The sequence below is a fragment of the Bufo gargarizans genome, chromosome 10, assembly GCF_014858855.1.
Source record: "Bufo gargarizans isolate SCDJY-AF-19 chromosome 10, ASM1485885v1, whole genome shotgun sequence".
Taxonomy (NCBI): domain Eukaryota; kingdom Metazoa; phylum Chordata; class Amphibia; order Anura; family Bufonidae; genus Bufo; species Bufo gargarizans.
This window is the reverse complement of record NC_058089.1, coordinates 107,170,584-107,195,072: the sequence shown is the minus strand read 5'-3', so window position 1 is coordinate 107,195,072 and position 24,489 is coordinate 107,170,584.

Below are 24,489 nucleotides of genomic sequence, written 5' to 3'. Positions count from 1 at the left end.
AGGATGATACCACAGAGTGGCAAGGTGACATAGTGTGGAGATGGCAGTAGCAGCAGCATCAGAAGACTAACAGAATGGGAAGGTGACATAGTGTGGAGACGGCAGCAGCAGGAGACCACAGAGTGGCAAGGTGACATAATGTGGAGATGGCAGCAGGAGGATACCAAAGAGCGGCAAGGTGACATAGTGTGGATATGGCAGCAGCAGCAGGGGGATACCTCAGAGTGGCAAGGTGGCATTGTGTGGAGATGGCAGCAGCAGCAGGAGGATGCCACACAGTAGCAAGGTGACATAGTGTGGATATGGCAGCAGCAGCATCAGGAGACCACAGAGTGGCAAGGTGACATACTTTGGGGATGGAAGCAGCAGCATCATCAGACCACAGAGTGGCAAGGTGACATAATGTGGATATGGCAGCAGCAGCAGGAGGATACCACACAGTGGTAAGGTGACATAGTGTGGAGATAACAGCACCAGCAGGAGGATACCACACAGTGGCAAGGTGACAAAGTGTGGATAACGCAGCAGCAGCAGCAGTAGGAGGATGCCACAGAGTGTCAAGGTAACATAGTGTGGAGATAAAAAAAAAGGTGTGGTGGGGGTAGGGTGTGTGTACATTCCCCCTCCAAGTGGACCCTGGAAATAGCGCCATTCCAAACAGGGGAGGTAGGGGGTTGGGTTAGGTCACAGTTGGTGGCCGGATAAGTTGTGGAGAATATAGGGCAATGAAAAACAATAAGAAGCAATAAAAAAACAATATTAATAATCAATAAAAAAACATAAAAAAATGGTGTGTATTAAGAACAATGTTAGGGAATAAAGTGTAATAGATGAGCGAGGGACAAAAAGGAGGGGAGGAACATAAAATTCTAAAGTATTGGAAATAAACTAAAATGTGTATTGCTTAAAATAACTTAAAAAAGGCGGCCTGAGTGGCGAACAGATGCACAGGTGAATACACTTCGGTGTAAGTCTGCACAATAAGATGTTACTCGGATAAGCTTAATACACCAGTAAGCCAATACCCCCCAGCCAGGTTCGCCTCTAGATGGTGAAAGATGAAGGCAGTCACAGTCAGGAAGCTTCTGTTAAAATTTATTTTATTAGTGTTAAAAAGCTGGCTCAACGCATTTCGGGACCATGTCCCTGCACCAGAAGTAGTATTATACTACTCCTAATGAAGGGACATCGTCCCGAAACACGTTAAGCAAGAGGATACCACAAACTGGCAAGGTGACATAGTGTGGAGATGGCAGCAGCATCAGGAGACCACAGAGTGGCAAGGTGACATACTTTGGAGATAGCAGCAGCAGCAGCATCAGACCACAGAGGGGCAAGGTGACATAATGTGGATATGGCAGCAGAAGTAGCAGCAGTAGAGTGGAGATGGCAGCAGCTGCATCAGGAGACCACAAAGTGACATGGTGAAAGAGTTGGGTGGCAATACCAGTACCCGCTGATGAAGGTGGCTGAAAGAATGAGCACTTGACATCAGATGTGTGGCATCAGGCCGGTGGCAGCTTCACAGTATTAGCTGAGGCAGGTAGTCAGAAGAAACTGGTCTCTTTTATCTAAGTGTTGGTATGGCACCATGGATGATCTAGTCTGATGTATCAGGAATTGGTGGTTGGAAATCCTGGCTGATCCATGTATGATTCATCTTGACAAAGGTCAGTCTCTGAACATTTTGGGTGGACAGGCCAGTTCTCCTTGAGGTAACTATGGCCACACTAACGCCACACTAAACACCCGCTCTGATGCCACACTACTGGCCGAGCAGGATAGCTTTTCCAGGGCAAACTCGGCCAATTGTGGCCACAAATCCAGTTTGATTGCCCAGTAGTCCAGCGGATCTTCTATGACGGCTGACAGGATGCTGTCCAAGTATGCCACCACCTGCTGGTTCAGGTCCTGCTCCAGGTTTACCTGCTGCTGCTGGTGAGTAGTTTCTTCACTATGTGGATGAAGAAAGCTACTTATCAGTGACTGTAGACTGAGGCTGCTGCTGATACAGGTGGTACTGCTCCTGCCACCCCTCCCCAGCTGCCATGGCAGTGGAACATGTGCGCAGAGGGCCCCCCTGGTCAGACCTGTGAGAGGATGGACGATGGCGCAAATAGGCAGTGGTCAACTGACTACATAGGATGTCTCTGTAGTAGCTCAGTTTGTCCTTCCTCTTAGTGGGTGTAAAAAAAAAACATTCTGGACTGGTAGCGAGAGTCCAACAAGGTGAAGACCTAGATGTTATCCCTCTGCCGAATGGTGACAATTCGGCTGTCACTACGTAAGCAAGTGAGCATGCATCATGCCATTTTTGCAAGTGACTCGGAGAAACTCCCTGTATCCATCTCCACTGCATACTGCCACGGTGTGTCCGGGTCCTCTGTCTTGTCTTCCTCATCGCCCTGTAGCTCCTCTGGCTGCTCCTGATCCTCCTGTCCTGTCAGCTTAGTAGAAAAACCACCCATTTGGCTACACATTGCAGTGCTCCAATGTCCTCCTCCCCCTCCTCCTCCTCCTCTTCAAGTTCAGCCCCCACAGGGCTCATGTGGCACTGAGTTCTAGGTGACACGTCTCCTGTCCCCTGACCAGCCATTCTTACCAGCATCTGTTCCAGGACATAAAACAGTGGAATGAAATTGTTTATCCTGTAGTCCTGGCGACTGACAAATAACATGGTGTCCTCTAAGGGCCTGAGCAAATGGCAGGTGTCATGCATGAGCTGCCACTGGCTGACATCGAAGTTACACAGTGGAGTATTCCTATCCGCTTGCATCATTAAGAAATTGTTGATGGCCTTTCTCTGTTCCTATAGTTGGTCCAACATATAAAGGGTGGAATTCCATTGGGTGCTAACATTGCATATCAGCCTATGTTGGGGGATGCCGCTCTGCTGCTGCAGCTCTAGGAGGGTGTGCTTTGCGGTGTATGAGTGGCTGAAGTGCATGCAAAGTTTCCTGGCATTTTTAGGATGTCTTGCAGATGGGTGGAAGACTTCAGGAACAGCTTAACAACCAGATTAAACACGTGTGCCATGCAGGGCGATAGTCTCAGCCTTCCTTGACGCAGCGCCAACACTATGTTCTTCCCATTGTAGATCACCATGGTTCTGATTTTCATTTGTCATGGAGAAAGCCAGGATTTGATGAAGCACGCGGAGTAGTCCCTCCCCTGTGTGACTCAGTTCGCCCAGGGAAACGAGGTGCAGAACAGTGTGACACTGCCGTGCCCTGCACATGTGGTATGCTGGAGGAGCATTGTGACTTATTCCTGCAGTAGAGGCTGAGGACATGGTGGAGGATGAGGAGGCAAGAAGGCAGAGGTGGACATTGTCGCAGGACCAACGGCGTGACAACGTGGAGGCGAAAGCGGCGTGATCTGGCCAATTTGCTGGTGTGGCTGTGCAATAACCACATTCACCCAGTATTCCCTAAATGGACATGTATTGTCCCTGACCGTAGTTACAGCTCCATATGTTGGCGCTGCTGTGCACTTTGGCAGACACCGACAGGGTCAAGCACTGGCCCACCTTCTGTTCTACATGTTTGTGCAGGGCTGGTACTGCCTTTTTCGCAAATAAATGATGGCTTGGGACTCTCCACCGCGGCTTGGCACAAGCCATCAGTTCTCTGAAAGGTGCAGAGTCCACTACATGGAAAAGGATTGATTTAAGCACCAGCAACTTGGACAGGAGCACTTTCAGCTGCGGCGCCATTGGATGTGTGCACGCATACTGTTGTCTCTTTGCAATCGCTTCGGTGATCGATTACTGATGAAATGACTGACGAGGAGCAGGAGCATCTGGACCAGCAGAAGATGGTAATGACAGACAGCTCCCTTCGGTTGAAGTGGTGGAGCTTTGACTGGCTGAAACCAGGTGTGTGCCACCAGTGGCGTAGCGTGGGTTGCCAGCACCCGGGGCAAGCCAAAAATTTAGGTTCCTCACTTTACTATCATGCTCTCCTTCCTGGTGTCTCAACACTGTCATCCTGCTGCCCCCCAATACTGAGCTAGAGCCAGACAGATAGCTTTCATTTCCCCTGTATATTATAATGGCCCCCTCTTTATTATTAATGTACTGGCCCCCTCTTTAATAACAAAGAGGGGGCCATTATATTAGCAAAGAGGGGGCCATTATATTAGCAAAGAGGGGGTCATTACATTAATAATAAAGAGGGGCCATTACATTAATAACAAAGAGGGGGTCATTACATTCATAACAAAGATGGGGTCATTATATTAATAATGAAGAGGGGGCCATTACATTAATAATAAAGAGGGGCCATTACATTAATAATAAAGAGGGGGCCAATACATTAATAATAAAGATGGGGCCATTACATTAATAATAAAGAGGGGGCCAATACATTAATAATAAAGAGGGGCCAATACATTAATAATAAAGAGGGGCCATTACATTAATAATAAAGAGGGGGCCAATACATTAATAATAAAGATGGGGCCATTACATTAATAATAAAGAGGGGGCCAATACATTAATAATAAAGAGGGGGCCAATACATTAATAATAAAGATGGGGCCATTACATTAATAATAAAGAGGGGGTCATTACATTAATAATAAAGAGGGGGCCAATACATTAATAATAAAGAGGGGCCATTACATTAATAATGAAGAGGGGGTCATTATATTAATAATAAAGAGGGGGCCATTATATTAATAATAAAGAGGGGGCCATTATATTAATAATAAAGAGGGGGTCATTACATTAATAATAAAGAGGGGGCATTACATTAATAATAAAGAGGGGCCATTACATTAATAATAAAGAGGGACCCAATACATTAATAATAAAGAGGGGCCATTACATTAATAATGAAGAGGGGGTCATTATATTAATAATAAAGAGGGGGTTATATTAATAATAAAGAGGGGGCCATTATATTAATAATAAAGAGGGGGCCAATACATTAATAATAAAGAGGGGGCATTACATTAATAATAAAGAGGGGCCATTACATTAATAATAAAGAGGGGCCATTATATTAATAATAAAGAGGGGGCATTACATTAATAATAAAGAGGGGGCATTACATTAATAATAAAGAGGGGGCCATTATATTAATAATGAAGAGGGGGTCATTACATTAATAATAATAATGTACTGGCCCCCTCTTTATTATTAATATAATGGCCCCCTTTTTATTATTAATGTACTGGCCCCCCTCTTTGCTAATATAATGTCCCCCTCTTTGTTATTAATGTACTGGCCCCCTCTTTGCTAATGTAATGTCCCCCTCTTTGCTATTAATGTACTGGCCCCCCTCTTTGCTAATATAATGTCCCCCTCTTTGTTATTAATGTAATGGCCCCTCTGTTATTAATGTACTGGCCCCCCTCTTTGCTAATATAATCGCTCCTCTTATTGCTGTGCCAATGCCATTGAATATAGCCTTTCTGCTCCAGTCCTCTCCTCTCCCACCCCCCATACTGCCGCCAGAGCCTCTGCAATTAGGTAAGTTAACATTAAAAAAAAATACTTACCTATCTCCATCCCCGCTTGTTCCCGCCGCAGGCGGTCACGAACGCCTCACTGTGCCTTCCTGCGCCGCGTCATCGCGTCATCTCGCGAGACCCGACGCAGGAGGTCACAGTGAGGTTATCGTGACCGAGTCCTGCGTCGCTCGCCTCTACTGCCTTATAGGCTTCAGGCCTAGTGGCCTGAAGCCTATGGGGCATAACGGAGGGGACGGGAGCCATAGGCTCCCGTAGCCCTCATTGAAATTTCGGATGCCTGGCGCCCCCTGCAATTTGGCGCCCGGGGCAACGGCCCCTCCGGCCCCCCCCACGCTACGCCCCTGTGTGCCACTAGTGATGGCCTTGCGGTTCGCGATTTGCCAAACATGCAAACATAGGGCGATATTTGCGCCAATTTTTTTAAATTGTGAAGAAATTTGACCCATGACACATCCATCAGGTGGTACAGGACAGCCAATTGAAAAGTTTCAGCACATGGACAAACCCCCTACCTTATAAATAGACCCGATCTGGCCACCATTTTACATTCAGTCATTTGTCAGTGTAGGGAAAGGTTGCTGTGTGGAGCAGGGACAGACTGTTAGTGACAAAAACACTATCAAATATGTCCACAAAAGTCCTTTTAAGGACTGGTATAGGTGTACTATTAACAGGTGTGCAGTACAGAGGGGTGTAATACACTTATAATATACTTTATAATATAGAAAGCATATTATAGTGGATTGTATTGTGCAGCAGTGGTGAGCGGTTCTGCAGCAATACTGCAGCTACACAGAGTGACAAACGCAATTCAAAAAATAATTATAACTGGTGTGATATACCAGTTGCCCCCCAAAAAACTGATAGAAGCGCTGTGTTATATACCAATAATATACTTTCTATATAGTGCATTTGGGTACAGCAGCATTTGTTTGTGGTTTTGCTGCGTTCCCTCTGCTACACACAGTGACAAACGGTATTGGAAAAAATAATTATAACTGGTGTGCGCATGCGCGTACACGAAAATTATATTGCCGATATCTCAGATTGAAAAAAATAATGAATGGAGATAGCAAATTTGAATAATACATCTGGTGTGTCACTGTCCATGTTGTGGGACTATTTGTGCACTTCTAGTAATTATTTCTTGGCTGCAAATTTGAGCTGAAGGTTTTTCAGGTTCGCCTGCCATTAAAATGAAAGGGACCCACCTCAAACTTGCGGTTCACAAACATTTCATCACGTTCGCGCGATCACATTTGTGAACTGTCCCGTTATATGTTCGTCCATCACTACGTACGTGCCACTGGGTGATGCAGGGGTAGCTGCGGCAGGCTTTTACACCACATCGGAGCCACGGTTCTCTCAGGCCACTTTATGGTGACGCTGCATATGTTGACGCAGGGCCGTGGTGCCGACGTTGGCACCCTGGCCTCGCTAACCTTCTGCCCACATACTCTACATAAGGCCATGTTGACCTCCTGCGGCGGCTTCACAAAAAACTGCCACACCGCCGAGTACCTGATTTTCCCCCAACACTACTCACTAGCTGACTGCTACCGCCGCTGCTTCCGTGAACTCATGCACTATTCCTTTCTGGGCGGGTAGGCTGCTGCAAAGTGGGTGGTCTACCCCATGCCTGTTTGCCTCCCGACCTCCCACTGCTGCCACCCTGCTGACTCCCGGCAACGCTAGATACTTGCTGACTCAGCTGCTGCCTTACGGGCAAGCTGCCACCCTCTTCTTCTGATGATGACGAAGCCCCTTCTTCATCTGGCTCCCAAGTGCGATCGGCTTCATCATCATCGAGTAGTGTCTGCACGTCACTGATGTCCTACTGAACGGTCTCTAACACAAGCTCCTATGCCACTCTCCTCATCACTACTTGCCCACCTAGCGGAGTAAGCTGCGGATGCCTCCTCCAGATCTTGGCTGGGCAGTAGCTGCTGACTGTCCTCTAGTAGCTCTTCCTTGCTGAAAAGTGGAACTGAGCATTAGCAATACTGATGGATTATTGATGGATTATTGAGCAAATGCTGACCAAGTGAAGGCGGATGCTCCAGAGACAGGATTCGGTTTTTGTGGGTTATTGTTCTAACGGATCAGAGGAAGGGCAAAATAATCAGTGACGTCAACACAAACTGACACCCTCTCCACTCTGTCAGGGGGGCTCTAATTGTATAAGTGTTTAATAGAATAGGTTCTGCTGACATCTATATGAAATCAGCTGACGCTGGTTAAAAGAAGTGCGCTTCTTCTTGGTGCTAACATCGACCTGTGAGGCTGAGTTGATACTTCAGTTATTTGGTCAGTTTTGGCCCTGTAACTGCCCAAATAAGTGAAATGTGCAGTGATTCCCACTCCCTATGCGTGTTACTGCAAGGCACAGTGTTCTACACTCCTATAAAGGCTCTCTGCAGTCCAGAAATAACCGTTTTTTAACGTGATTCGCTACAAATAAATTTGGATCAAAGCAAATCTTTCCGGTAAATTAAGCGAATCGGCGAAATCTAATTTTTGAGAAATTCGCTCATCTCAAATTTCAATGACAGCTATCAACTTTATGTACATGACACAGGATCCACCATTCACAATACTCCTCTCTAACCTCTGTACATGTCAGAGCATGCCTAGAAAACTCTCCCTTAGAAGTCATTGTGAAAGAAGTCATTGGACATTGTGAAACAGAAAATTCAAAAATATATAGATTTTTTATTTATTTTTTAAGTGATTGTGCCATCAGAAAATTACCTATTGTTTAAATCATGTTTTTATGCTTAACATATTTATAAATAATTTTTGATTATGTAATGAATTTTTTTCCATATCTATATTTAAACAATATCCAGAAAATCCAGCAGTTTTCGCACTGGCCACTAAGCCTAATAATCGGCGCCACTTCTTGGTCTGTACAGATCACTTTACTTTTTATTATTGTTTATTTATTACTATTATTATTATTAGTAGTAGTATTTATTTATTTTTTACATTGTCTATTTCATGCAATCAACCAAAAGCAGCTATATTCTATGATTCATCACAAAGTTACTATCTGCCCATTATATAAAATGCATGATCCGGGAAGCTGGAGCCTCTGTCATTCTCTTATTGAGGCCCCCAGAGAATTTCACAATTTTCTGTGTTGTACCCTCTTGTAGATACCATCATTCAATGTCTGCAAATAACATCCGATAACATTGTGTTTTTTTTCTGCGTTCTTTCAGTCTTTCTAGCAGTGATGGATTTCTCCTTTGTAGGCACCATTTATAGTGCCATAACCTGGTCCTCCTTAGCATTCCATTAGCGAGTACAATACTTTGGGGAGTTGAATTCATTTTAAACTCTCTTGTTGACTTTTTCACTTGGATTGCTGCAACAAAAGACTTGTAACTTTCCATTTTTCTCCCTTTTAAGTCTTTACAGATAGAAGTTAAGGCCGAAGATTAAAGTGTTAAGATCTTACATAGAAATTGACACTTTGGAGCAATCTTATCAAATCCACTTTGCTGCTTTCATTAGGTAAATAGCTAAAATGACTGGTAAAATATGAGTTGTTACAAAAATAGGAAAACAAAAATACACGATATGATTATTTTACAAGCATTCCCCGTTTACTCTTATTATTGCTGCCGTAGCTGTGAAAGTGTCAGTCACCACTGTAGCTCTTGTAATATATATATATATATATATATATATATATATATATATATTATGTGACAACTCGTGGACACTTAGCTCTCCAGGATTGCCATCTTCTCATCTTAGACAGTTGGCACACCTCAAGAAGCCACTTCAACACTGCAGATTTGGGTGAAAACTGGCCACGACCAGCTTTATTGTCACTTTAACAGCAGACCAAACATAAATCATAAACACAAATCCGAGGCCGTCTGGCTAGTTCTCCCTCTCTATCGGGATCTGGGTCTACCACCCAGCTCCCCAAAACACACCACGGAGCCTATCCCACACAGGATTAGAGGGTCCCGGCTCCCACAGGCCTCGAGGCAGCCTGCTCCTTCCCCAGACAGGGAGCCCTGATTGAGGAGCTCACCCCACATTTACCTGAGCTCCTAAGCTGGATGCTCATTATCTAAATTACCAACTTATCTGCTGCAGACTATTATTGAGCTTGAATATTCGAAAAGTAAATTTAAATCGCGAATATTTGCACTTCAAAAATTCACGAATATTTAGAATATAGCGCTATATATTCGTAAAATTGAATATTCGTTTTTATGTGTTTTTTTTAACACAGTACACATCAGGTGTTCATTCCTCCCTTCTTCTAGCTTGTGGGCCAATGAAAAGGCTTTGTCACAGCTTAGCAACATCCCTAGCAACCAATAGAAAAGTTGCCTACCCCTTACTATATAAGAACCTCCCCAGCAGAAATTTTCTAAAGTTTATTGCAATTATAAAAGAGACAGCAGCGTCATTGCTGTGCTCTTTGCTTTGTGTTATTACATTAGACAGTTAACTTATATATATAATTCAGATAGTTAGGGGGAGATAGTCAGTGTAGGTTAGATTGATCTATAGTGTAGCAGATATTTCTGAAAATTTGCAAATATATTGGAGCGCTCTATCTGCATATAAAGTTATTGTAATGTTCTGCCGTGCCAACCATTCTCTCCAGTCTCAGGAAACTTATACCAGCTGGAAAAATGTAGCATAGGTGACCCACTCCTGTATTTTGCGCTCATTAAGTGAATATTACATTGCCGATTTTCGCAATCAAGAATATAATCTCGAAATCTCGAATATATGACAAATATTCTGCACAAAATATTAGCGAAATTTTGCGAATTCGGATATTGCCCTTGCTGCTTATCACTACTGCAGACAGTGGGAAAAACCTATTTTTCCAGCCTTTCCTGTTCTCACCCAGGCTCCTCTGAGTGAGATACCGTACACAATTTCAATGGCCCTCATATATATACTTAAAAACTCTTCACCCCCCGTAGTTTACATATATAGCATATACACTGAAAAGATAGTAGAAGGAAAAGATGTAGATAGATAGATAGATAGTGTACATAGAAAAATGATAGATGGAAATATATGAAAGCAATAGGCGTGAGAAAAATATTTAAAAAAAATGCACAGATGTATCAATTCTTATTTGGTTTCTTGATGCACTTTCTGCATAACAATGGTGGGTTAAATATACTCTTTCAAGTGTTTTTAATGACTTTTGTTTAATCAAGAGGTACTGTAACATTTGTATGAAGTAGACAGACTGATAAATGATAGAGAGATAGCTAGATAGAAAGATATGAGATAGATAGATAGATAGATAGATATGATATAGATAGAGAGATAGATAGATAGATAGATAGATAGATAGATAGATAGATATGAGATAGATAGATAGATAGATATGAGATAGATAGAGAGATAGATAGATAGATAGATATGAGATAGATAGATAGATAGATAGTTGCATTAACATCATATATTAATAATCAGTAAGCATTCATGGTTACAATCTAGTCAGGCCTACTGGAGGAGTTCTTTTATGATTATTATTATTGCACATTTTATGATTATTATTGCAAATTATATGTAATGAAAACCTTTAATGATAAAAATCATTAAGCAGACACAGTACTAGAAACTCTCCCGAGAACTTTTAGACATTGAACTAATATAGCACATTTAGAGTGTACAATACACCGTCCTGGGAATCTGCATCACCCAGCAATGACTAGTTTTCCTTTAGCTTAGTGAACTCAATGCTTTGCATGTTTCTTGTTATTTTACTTTTCTTTGTTGTTTTACTTTTGTATCTTAGAAGGAAATGGGTCTGAAAAGTAATGTCCTAATAGAGTTGGACCATGTCTAATGGCTGACAATTCACTAATATTTCCCTACTGGCATCTAAATAAATGCTGTAGCCCTTATTGCTGCTTAGGAAAGATTGAGGAAAGCTTTGGGTGTAGAAGGGGGCATAATATACTGTACCTGTTAGACCTAAAGGGCCCCTCTCACTTCAGCAAGTGGCAGTTATAATGTAGAGAAAGTTAATACAAGGCACTTACTAATGTATTGTGATTCTCTATGTTGCCTTCTTTGCGGTCTAAACTCATTTTTCTATCACATTATACACTGCTCATTTCCATGGTTATGACCACCCTGTAATCTATCAGCTTAGTACACTATTCTAGGATTCTGGGTTTTTGGGGTAATCTATATGGGTTATTTGGGGGATATGCTTTCTCATTAAGAAGAGAGCCTAGCGAGAATTGGGCAGGTCCGGCAGTGTTCATATGGGTTTCTGGGAAAGATATTAAAATTAGATTTCCTATGTCTATCTGATGCCAGCAGAAGTAAGATGTGTCAATTTTCATATATTTTTCCCAGAAACCCACAGGACCATTGACTGGTTTACAAAACTTCTCATGCATACTCGTCGCCCTCCATAAGGAGATACTGTATAGTACCCCAACCAAGGCCTCTCAGCCCGCCAAGCAATTTTTTTTTTTTTTTTACTCAGCACTGTTAAAGGGTAGTCATCCAGAGATAACTGGGGTTCTGGGATGATACACTCTATTTTCCTTTTAGCTAAGTGACTTGCTTGAATGTCTTTTTTTTTTCAGAGAAGCATTATGTGGGGACACAAGCAGAGCAATGGGTAAAAAAATCTTATTACTAAAAAGCACCGATTTAACCGTTGGAGGCTAACCAGGGAAAATCCTAATATGAAAAAGCACTAATTGACAACTGATTGAGGCTACCACCAAAACATAAGAGTAAATTGATCTATTAAGCACAAGGAAGTATGTATAAATATAAAAATCCGTAATTTTCCCAAAAATTCAGCAATTCATTTCAGGCAAATTAAGAAATAGATCCACATTTAAAAAACACATACAATCCTTTTTTCCAAATAGATAAAAAAAAATATATAAATAGCAGAGTGTTTCACAACTGCACCATAGCCTTTGACACAGGCTAGATTAAAAGGCTGTTTAATTTTCTACCAGGAAAAAGGCCCTTAATCAGAGTAAAGCAGGCAAAATTAATTTATTAAGAAGAGAGACCTTGGGGGAACCTCTGGGTTGGTACTATTTTTAGTATGGACACCTCGTAGTATATGTAATGACTATTGTAGGCTAGACAACACTTCTCTTGGTTTCTTGGAAAAATATATTCAAGTTAGTAACTCCAACATAAGCTGACCTTATCTTTTTTGTCAGGAAAGGTAATTTTCAGATATTTGGGTTTTTGGGATATTCAAATTACGTTTTCTGACAGATTTTTTTTTATTTTTATGAAATCTGTCTCCATTGCAGTTTTTTTTTAAAAGACCAGTCGAAATAGTCCTGCATGCAGGATTTTGTCTGGTAAAGAAAGTGTATTCCTAATGGAAACTGAATAGACTCCATTGTATTCAATAGAGTCTGTTTAGCTTTGTTCAGGCCAATTATGTGCACTTCCATTTGTCCCATGGCTCTCTTGCTCCTACTCTCCCCAGAAAAAAATATAAGTCTCTAGGAGACTATTATATACCAATTTTCAGGGCAATTAGAAAATATTTGATTCATAATCAATTGTTTCAAAAATGTGGCAAATCAGAAACTGAATTCAAGAAATTTTCTAATTTGTACCATTCTAATATAGACCTAGATGTCTAGAAGCTACTAAACATGGCTCTACATGTGACAATAATCTTGGAATATGATGAGAGCTGCACGGAGACATTTGGTAAACAGCATCAGGATAAACATCTCGGTAAGTACAGGAGATACTTTGTAAATTACTGATACTGGAGAATTTGCTCCAGGTAAAGAATTTTACATTCATTACCTTGTTATCTGGAGAAGTAAGAAGGCATATCCATTAATTTGAAAAGGTAGTAAAAGTTATTACACTCTCTCCCCTTCCAATTTAAACTGGAGAACCTGCCAGCAGAGACCATGATGGCGGCTGTTCTGGTATGGAACATGCGGCCGGATCTGTCTTCATTTTGGCATTGCCGGAAGTTTGAAAGTCTCTGTATGGCCCCATAATGGGGACCAGTGGAGATCCAGCTACGTTCAGGCAAATATCCCAAGAATAGAGTTGAGCGAACACCTGGATGTTCGGGTTCGAGAAGTTCGGCCGAACATCCCGGAAATGTTCGGGTTCGGGATCCGAACCCGATCCGAACTTCGTCCCGAACCCGAACCCCATTGAAGTCAATGGGGACCCGAACTTTTCGGCACTAAAACGGCTGTAAAACAGCCCAGGAAAGGGCTAGAGGGCTGCAAAAGGCAGCAACATGTAGGTAAATCCCCTGCAAACAAATGTGGATAGGGAAATTAATTAAAATAAAAATTAAATAAATAAAAATTAACCAAAATCAATTGGAGAGAGGTTCCATAGCAGAGAATCTGGCTTCCCGTCACCCACCACTGGAACAGTCCATTCTCAGATATTTAGGCCCCGGCACCCAGGCAGAGGAGAGAGGTCCCGTAACAGAGAATCTGGCTTCATGTCAGCAGAGAATCAGTCTTCATGTCATAGCAGAGAATCAGGCTTCACGTCACCCACCACTGTAATAGTCCATTTTCATAAATTTAGGCCCAGCACCCAGGCAGAGGAGAGAGGTCCCGTAACAGACAATCTGGCTTCATGTCAGCAGAGAATCAGTCTTCATATCATAGCAGAGAATCTGGCTTCCCGTTACCCACCACTGGAACAGTCCATTCTCAGATATTTAGGCCCAGCACACACCCAGGCAGAGGAGAGAGGTCCCGTAACAGACAATCTGGCTTCATGTCAGCAGAGAATCAGTCTTCATATCATAGCAGAGAATCAGGCTTCACGTCAGCCACCACTGCAACAGTCCATTGTCATAAATTCAGGCCCAGCACCCAGGCAGAGGAGAGAGGTCCCGTAACAGACAATCTGGCTTCATGTCAGCAGAGAATCAGTCTGCATGTCATAGCAGAGAATGAGGCTTCACGTCACCCACCACTGCAACAGTCCATTTTCATAAATTTAGGCCCAGCACCCAGGCAGAGGAGAGAGGTCCCGTAACAGAGGATCTGGCTTCATGTCACCAGAGAATCAGTCTGCATGTCATAGCAGAGAATCAGGCTTCACGTCACCCACCACTGCAACAGTCCATTTTCATAAATTTAGGCCCAGCACCCAGGCAGAGGAGAGAGGTCCCGTAACAGAGGATCTGGCTTCATGTCACCAGAGAATCAGTCTGCATGTCATAGCAGAGAATGAGGCTTCACGTCAGCCACCACTGCAACAATCCATTGGCATATATTTAGGCCTAGCACACAGGCAGAGGAGAGGTTCATTCAACTTTGGGTAGCCTTGCAATATAATGGTAAAATGAAAATAAAAATAGGATTGAATGAGGAAGTGCCCTGGAGTCCAATAATATATGGTTATGGGGAGGTAGTTAATGTCTAATCTGGACAAGGGACGGACAGGTCCTGTGGGATCCATGCCTGGTTCATTTTTATGAACGTCAGCTTGTCCACATTGGCTGTAGACAGGCGGCTGCGTTTGTCTGTAATGACGCCCCCTGCCGTGCTGAATACACGTTCAGACAAAACGCTGGCTGCCGGGCAGGCCAGCACCTCCAAGGCATAAAAGGCTAGCTCTGGCCACGTGGACAATTTAGAGACCCAGAAGTTGAATGGGGCCGAACCATCAGTCAGTACGTGGAGGGGTGTGCACACGTACTGTTCCACCATGTTAGTGAAATGTTGCCTCCTGCTAACACGTTGCGTATCAGGTGGTGGTGCAGTTAGCTGTGGCGTGTTGACAAAAGTTTTCCACATCTCTGCCATGCTAACCCTGCCCTCAGAGGAGCTGGCCGTGACACAGCTGCCTTGGCGACCTCTTGCTCCTCCTCTGCCTTGGCCTTGGGCTTCCACTTGTTCCCCTGTGACATTTGGGAATGCTCTCAGTAGCGCGTCTACCAACGTGCGCTTGTACTCGCGCATCTTCCTATCACGCTCCAGTGCAGGAAGTAAGGTGGGCACATTGTCTTTGTAGCGTGGATCCAGCAGGGTGGCAACCCAGTAGTCCGCACAGGTTAAAATGTGGGCAACTCTGCTGTCGTTGCGCAGGCACTGCAGCATGTAGTCGCTCATGTGTGCCAGGCTGCCCAGGGGTAAGGACAAGCTGTCCTCTGTGGGAGGCGTATCGTCATCGTCCTGCCTTTCCCCCCAGCCACGCACCAGTGATGGACCCGAGCTGCGTTGGGTGCCACCCCGCTGTGACCATGCTTCATCCTCATCCTCCTCCACCTCCTCCTCATCCTCGTCCTCCTCGTCCTCCAGTAGTGGGCCCTGGCTGGCCACATTTGTACCTGGCCTCTGCTGTTGCCAAAAACCTCCCTCTGAGTCACTTCGAAGAGACTGGCCTGAAAGTGCTAAAAATGACCCCTCTTCCTCCTCCTCCTCCTCCTCCTCCTGGGCCACCTCCTCTTCCATCATCGCCCTAAGTGTTTTCTCAAGGAGACATAGAAGTGGTATTGTAACGCTGATAACGGTGTCATCGCCACTGGCCATGTTGGTGGAGTACTCGAAACAGCGCAACAGGGCACACAGGTCTCGCATGGAGGCCCAGTCATTGGTGGTGAAGTGGTGCTGTTCTGTAGTGCGACTGACCCGTGCGTGCTGCAGCTGAAACTCCACTATGGCCTGCTGCTGCTCGCACAGTCTGTCCAGCATGTGCAAGGTGGAGTTCCACCTGGTGGGCACGTCGCATATGAGGCGGTGAGCGGGAAGGCCGAAGTTACGCTGTAGCGCAGACAGGCGAGCAGCGGCAGGATGTGAACGCCGGAAGCGCGAACAGACGGCCCGCACTTTATGCAGCAGCTCTGACATGTCGGGGTAGTTGTGAATGAACTTCTGCACCACCAAATTCAGCACATGCGCCAAGCAAGGGATGTGCGTCAAATTGGCTAGTCCCAGAGCTGCAACGAGATTTCGCCCATTATCACACACCACCAGGCCGGGCTTGAGGCTCACCGGCAGCAACCACTCGTCGGTCTGTTGTTCAATACCCCGCCACAACTCCTGTGCGGTGTGGGGCCTGTCCCCCAAACATATGAGTTTCAGAATGGCCTGCTGACGTTTACCCCGGGCTGTGCTGAAGTTGGTGGTGAAGGTGTGTGGCTGACTGGATGAGCAGGTGGAAGAAGAGGAGGAGGAAGCCGAGAAGGAGGAGGTGGCAACAGGAGGCAAAGAATGTTGCCCTGCGATCCTTGGCGGCGGCAGGACGTGCGCCAAACAGCTCTCCGCCTGGGGCCCAGCTGCCACTACATTTACCCAGTGTGCAGTTAGGGAGATATAGCGTCCCTGGCCGTGCTTACTGGTCCACGTATCTGTGGTTAGGTGGACCTTGCTACAGATGGCGTTGCGCAGTGCACACTTGATTTTATCGGATACTTGGTTGTGCAGGGAAGGCACGGCTCTCTTGGAGAAGTAGTGCCGGCTGGGAACAACATACTGTGGGACAGCAAGCGACATGAGCTGTTTGAAGCTGTCTGTGTCCACCAGCCTAAATGACAGCATTTCATAGGCCAGTAGTTTAGAAATGCTGGCATTCAGGGCCAGGGATCGAGGGTGGCTAGGTGGGAATTTACGCTTTCTATCAAATGTTTGTGAGATGGAGAGCTGAACGCTGGCGTGTGACATGGTTGAGACGCTTGGTGACGGAGGTGGTGGTGGTGGTGTTGGTGGTACATCCCCTGTTTGCTGGGCGGCAGGTGCCAACGTTCCTCCAGAGGCGGAGGAAGAGGCCGAGGCGGCAGCAGCAGAATAGGCCGAGGCGGCAGCAGCAGAAGAGGTAGCAGGGGGAGCCTGAGTGACTTCCTTGGTTTTAAGGTGTTTACTCCACTGCAGTTCATGCTTTGCATGCAGGTGCCTGGTCATGCAGGTTGTGCTCAGGTTCAGAACGTTAATGCCTCGCTTCAGGCTCTGATGGCACAGCGTGCAAACCACTCGGGTCTTGTCGTCAGCACATTGTTTGAAGAAGTGCCATGCCAGGGAACTCCTTGAAGCTGCCTTTGGGGTGCTCGGTCCCAGATGGCGGCGGTCAGTAGCAGGCGGAGTCTCTTGGCGGCGGGTGTTCTGCTTTTGCCCACTGCTCCCTCTTTTGCTACGCTGTTGGCTCGGTCTCACCACTGCCTCTTCCTCCGAACTGTGAAAGTCAGTGGCACGACCTTCATTCCATGTGGGGTCTAGGACCTCATCGTCCCCTGCATCGTCTTCCACCCAGTCTTGATCCCTGACCTCCTGTTCAGTCTGCACACTGCAGAAAGACGCAGCAGTTGGCACCTGTGTTTCGTCATCATCAGAGACATGCTGAGGTGGTATTCCCATGTCCTCATCATCAGGAAACATAAGTGGTTGTGCGTCAGTGCATTCTATGTCTTTCACCGCTGGGGAAGGGCTAGGTGGATGCCCTTGGGAAACCCTGCCAGCGGAGTCTTCAAACAGCATAAGAGACTGCTGCATAACTTGAGGCTGAGACAGTTTCCCTGGTATGCATGGGGGTGATGTGACAGACTGATGGGGTTGGTTTTCAGGCGCCATCTGTGCGCTTTCTGCAGAAGACTGGGTGGGAGATAATGTGAACGTGCTGGATCCACTGTCGGCCACCCAATTGACTAATGCCTGTACCTGCTCAGGCCTTACCATCCTTAGAACGGCATTGGGCCCCACCATATATCGCTGTAAATTCTGGCGGCTACTGGGACCTGAGGTAGTTGGTACACTAGGACGTGTGGATGTGGCAGAACGGCCACGTCCTCTCCCAGCACCAGAGGGTCCACTAACACCACCACGACCATGTCCACGTCCGCGTCCCTTACTAGATGTTTTTCTCATTGTTATGGTTCACCACAACAACAAATATATTATTTGGCCCAATGTATTGTATTCAAATTCAGCGGGATATAAATTTGAGGCCTAGTATTTAGGCGCTGGGTGACCGGTATGGATTTAGTGACAGAATTAGACTTGGAAATGCACAGAAGCGTGTGTGTGAAGTTATTCTGAATGACCCAATGTGCACCTTGAATATTATATACCCTTTTTGGGATAGATTTCAAATAGCTCTGATATAGCAGGAACCACTAAATTATGAAATTGCTAAATTGGGAATTGTACTTCAACCCAGAACAAAAAATGTGCTTTGACGGGCACTAAATAACTTTCCCAGCTACAACAGGACAGCGGTAACGAGAGATTTAGAGGGATTTAAATTTGAGGCCTAGTATTTAGGCGCTGGGTCACCGGTATGGATTTAGTGACAGAATTAGACTTGGAAATGCACAGTAAGCGGTGTGTGTGAAGTTATTCTGAATGACCCTATGTGCACCTTCAATATTATATACCCTTTTAGGGATAGATTTCAAATAGCTCTGATATAGCAGAAACCACTAAATTATGAAATTGCTAAATTGGGAATTGTACTTCAACCCAGAACAAAAAATGTGCTTTGACGGACACTAAATATCTTGCCCAGCAACAACAGTACAGCGGTGGGTAACGAGAGATTTAGAGGGATTTAAATTTGAGGCCTAGTATTTAGGCGCTGGGTGACCGGTATGGATTTAGTGACAGAATTAGACTTGGAAATGCACAGAAGCGTGTGTGTGAAGTTATTCTGAATGACCCAATGTGCACCTTGAATATTATATACCCTTTTTGGGATAGATTTCAAATAGCTCTGATATAGCAGGAACCACTAAATTATGAAATTGCTAAATTGGGAATTGTACTTCAACCCAGAACAAAAAATGTGCTTTGACGGGCACTAAATAACTTTCCCAGCTACAACAGGACAGCGGTAACGAGAGATTTAGAGGGATTTAAATTTGAGGCCTAGTATTTAGGCGCTGGGTCACCGGTATGGATTTAGTGACAGAATTAGACTTGGAAATGCACAGAAGCGTGTGTGTGAAGTTATTCTGAATGACCCAATGTGCACCTTCAATATTATATACCCTTTTAGGGATAGATTTCAAATAGCTCTGATATAGCAGAAACCACTAAATTATGAAATTGCTAAATTGGGAATTGTACTTCAACCCAGAACAAAAAATGTGCTTTGACGGACACTAAATATCTTGCCCAGCAACAACAGTACAGCGGTAACGAGAGATTTAGAGGGATTTAAATTTGAGGCCTAGTATTTAGGCGCTGGGTCACCGGTATGGATTTAGTGACAGAATTAGACTTGGAAATGCACAGAAGCGTGTGTGTGAAGTTATTCTGAATGACCCTATGTGCACCTTCAATATTATATACCCTTTTAGGGATAGATTTCAAATAGCTCTGATATAGCAGAAACCACTAAATTATGAAATTGCTAAATTGGGAATTGTACTTCAACCCAGAACAAAAAATGTGCTTTGACGGACACTAAATATCTTGCCCAGCAACAACAGTACAGCGGTGGGTAACGAGAGATTTAGAGGGATTTAAATTTGAGGCCTAGTATTTAGGCGCTGGGTCACCGGTATGGATTTAGTGACAGAATTAGACTTGGAAATGCACAGAAGCGTGTGTGTGAAGTTATTCTGAATGACCCAATGTGCACCTTCAATATTATATACCCTTTTAGGGATAGATTTCAAATAGCTCTGATATAGCAGAAACCACTAAATTATGAAATTGCTAAATTGGGAATTGTACTTCAACCCAGAACAAAAAATGTGCTTTGACGGACACTAAATATCTTGCCCAGCAACAACAGTACAGCGGGTAACGAGAGATTTAGAGGGATTTAAATTTGAGGCCTAGTATTTAGGCGCTGGGTGACAGGTATGGGTTTAGTGACAGAATTAGACTTGGAAATGCACAGAAGCGTGTGTGTGAAGTTATTCTGAATGACCCAATGTGCACCTTCAATATTATATACCCTTTTAGGGATAGATTTCAAATAGCTCTGATATAGCAGAAACCACTAAATTATGAAATTGCTAAATTGGGAATTGTACTTCAACCCAGAACAAAAAATGTGCTTTGACGGACACTAAATATCTTGCCCAGCAACAACAGTACAGCGGTAACGAGAGATTTAGAGGGATTTAAATTTGAGGCCTAGTATTTAGGCGCTGGGTGACAGGTATGGGTTTAGTGACAGAATTAGACTTGGAAATACACAGTAGCGGGTGTGTGTGAAGTTATTCTGAATGACCCAATGTGCACCTTCAATATTATATACCCTTTTTGGGATAGATTTCAAATAGCTCTGATATAGCAGGAACCACTAAATTATGAAATTGCTAAATTGGGAATTGTACTTCAACCCAGAACAAAAAATGTGCTTTGACGGACACTAAATATCTTGCCCAGCAACAACAGTACAGCGGTAACGAGAGATTTAGCGGGATATAAATTTGAGGCCTAGTATTTAGGCGCTGGGTCACCGGTATGGATTTAGTGACAGAATTAGACTTGGAAATGCACAGAAGCGTGTGTGTGAAGTTATTCTGAATGACCCTATGTGCACCTTCAATATTATATACCCTTTTAGGGATAGATTTCAAATAGCTCTGATATAGCAGAAACCACTAAATTATGAAATTGCTAAATTGGGAATTGTACTTCAACCCAGAACAAAAATGTGCTTTGACGGACACTAAATATCTTGCCCAGCAACAACAGTACAGCGGTGGGTAACGAGAGATTTAGAGGGATTTAAATTTGAGGCCTAGTATTTAGGCGCTGGGTCACCGGTATGGATTTAGTGACAGAATTAGACTTGGAAATGCACAGAAGCGTGTGTGTGAAGTTATTCTGAATGACCCTATGTGCACCTTCAATATTATATACCCTTTTAGGGATAGATTTCAAATAGCTCTGATATAGCAGAAACCACTAAATTATGAAATTGCTAAATTGGGAATTGTACTTCAACCCAGAACAAAAAATGTGCTTTGACGGACACTAAATATCTTGCCCAGCAACAACAGTACAGCGGTGGGTAACGAGAGATTTAGAGGGATTTAAATTTGAGGCCTAGTATTTAGGCGCTGGGTGACCGGTATGGATTTAGTGACAGAATTAGACTTGGAAATGCACAGAAGCGTGTGTGTGAAGTTATTCTGAATGACCCAATGTGCACCTTGAATATTATATACCCTTTTTGGGATAGATTTCAAATAGCTCTGATATAGCAGGAACCACTAAATTATGAAATTGCTAAATTGGGAATTGTACTTCAACCCAGAACAAAAAATGTGCTTTGACGGGCACTAAATAACTTTCCCAGCTACAACAGGACAGCGGTAACGAGAGATTTAGAGGGATTTAAATTTGAGGCCTAGTATTTAGGCGCTGGGTCACCGGTATGGATTTAGTGACAGAATTAGACTTGGAAATGCACAGAAGCGTGTGTGTGAAGTTATTCTGAATGACCCAATGTGCACCTTCAATATTATATACCCTTTTAGGGATAGATTTCAAATAGCTCTGATATAGCAGAAACCACTAAATTATGAAATTGCTAAATTGGGAATTGTACTTCAACCCAGAACAAAAAATGTGCTTTGACGGACACTAAATATCTTGCCCAGCAACAACAGTACAGCGGTAACGAGAGATTTAGAGGGATTTAAATTTGAGGCCTAGTATTTAGGCGCTGGGTCACCGGTATGGATTTAGTGACAGAATTAGACTTGGAAATGCACAGAAGCGTGTGTGTGAAGTTATTCTGAATGACCCTATGTGCACCTTCAATATTATATACCCTTTTAGGGATAGATTTCAAATAGCTCTGATATAGCAGAAACCACTAAATTATGAAATTGCTAAATTGGGAATTGTACTTCAACCCAGAACAAAAAATGTGCTTTGACGGACACTAAATATCTTGCCCAGCAACAACAGTACAGCGGTGGGTAACGAGAGATTTAGAGGGATTTAAATTTGAGGCCTAGTATTTAGGCGCTGGGTCACCGGTATGGATTTAGTGACAGAATTAGACTTGGAAATGCACAGAAGCGTGTGTGTGAAGTTATTCTGAATGACCCAATGTGCACCTTCAATATTATATACCCTTTTAGGGATAGATTTCAAATAGCTCTGATATAGCAGAAACCACTAAATTATGAAATTGCTAAATTGGGAATTGTACTTCAACCCAGAACAAAAAATGTGCTTTGACGGACACTAAATATCTTGCCCAGCAACAACAGTACAGCGGTGGGTAACGAGAGATTTAGAGGGATTTAAATTTGAGGCCTAGTATTTAGGCGCTGGGTGACAGGTATGGGTTTAGTGACAGAATTAGACTTGGAAATGCACAGAAGCGTGTGTGTGAAGTTATTCTGAATGACCCAATGTGCACCTTCAATATTATATACCCTTTTAGGGATAGATTTGAAATAGCTCTGATATAGCAGAAACCACTAAATTATGAAATTGCTAAATTGGGAATTGTACTTCAACCCAGAACAAAAAATGTGCTTTGACGGACACTAAATATCTTGCCCAGCAACAACAGTACAGCGGTAACGAGAGATTTAGAGGGATTTAAATTTGAGGCCTAGTATTTAGGCGCTGGGTGACAGGTATGGGTTTAGTGACAGAATTAGACTTGGAAATACACAGTAGCGGGTGTGTGTGAAGTTATTCTGAATGACCCAATGTGCACCTTCAATATTATATACCCTTTTTGGGATAGATTTCAAATAGCTCTGATATAGCAGGAACCACTAAATTATGAAATTGCTAAATTGGGAATTGTACTTCAACCCAGAACAAAAAATGTGCTTTGACGGACACTAAATATCTTGCCCAGCAACAACAGTACAGCGGTAACGAGAGATTTAGCGGGATATAAATTTGAGGCCTAGTATTTAGGCGCTGGGTCACCGGTATGGATTTAGTGACAGAATTAGACTTGGAAATGCACAGAAGCGTGTGTGTGAAGTTATTCTGAATGACCCTATGTGCACCTTCAATATTATATACCCTTTTAGGGATAGATTTCAAATAGCTCTGATATAGCAGAAACCACTAAATTATGAAATTGCTAAATTGGGAATTGTACTTCAACCCAGAACAAAAAATGTGCTTTGACGGACACTAAATATCTTGCCCAGCAACAACAGTACAGCGGTGGGTAACGAGAGATTTAGAGGGATTTAAATTTGAGGCCTAGTATTTAGGCGCTGGGTCACCGGTATGGATTTAGTGACAGAATTAGACTTGGAAATGCACAGAAGCGTGTGTGTGAAGTTATTCTGAATGACCCTATGTGCACCTTCAATATTATATACCCTTTTAGGGATAGATTTCAAATAGCTCTGATATAGCAGAAACCACTAAATTATGAAATTGCTAAATTGGGAATTGTACTTCAACCCAGAACAAAAAATGTGCTTTGACGGACACTAAATATCTTGCCCAGCAACAACAGTACAGCGGTGGGTAACGAGAGATTTAGAGGGATTTAAATTTGAGGCCTAGTATTTAGGCGCTGGGTCACCGGTATGGATTTAGTGACAGAATTAGACTTGGAAATGCACAGAAGCGTGTGTGTGAAGTTATTCTGAATGACCCAATGTGCACCTTCAATATTATATACCCTTTTAGGGATAGATTTCAAATAGCTCTGATATAGCAGAAACCACTAAATTATGAAATTGCTAAATTGGGAATTGTACTTCAACCCAGAACAAAAAATGTGCTTTGACGGACACTAAATATCTTGCCCAGCAACAACAGTACAGCGGTAACGAGAGATTTAGAGGGATTTAAATTTGAGGCCTAGTATTTAGGCGCTGGGTGACAGGTATGGGTTTAGTGACAGAATTAGACTTGGAAATACACAGTAGCGGGTGTGTGTGAAGTTATTCTGAATGACCCAATGTGCACCTTCAATATTATATACCCTTTTAGGGATAGATTCCAAATAGCTCTGATATAGCAGGAACCACTAAATTATGAAATTGCTAAATTGGGAATTGTACTTCAACCCAGAACAAAAAATGTGCTTTGACGGACACTAAATATCTTGCCCAGCAACAACAGTACA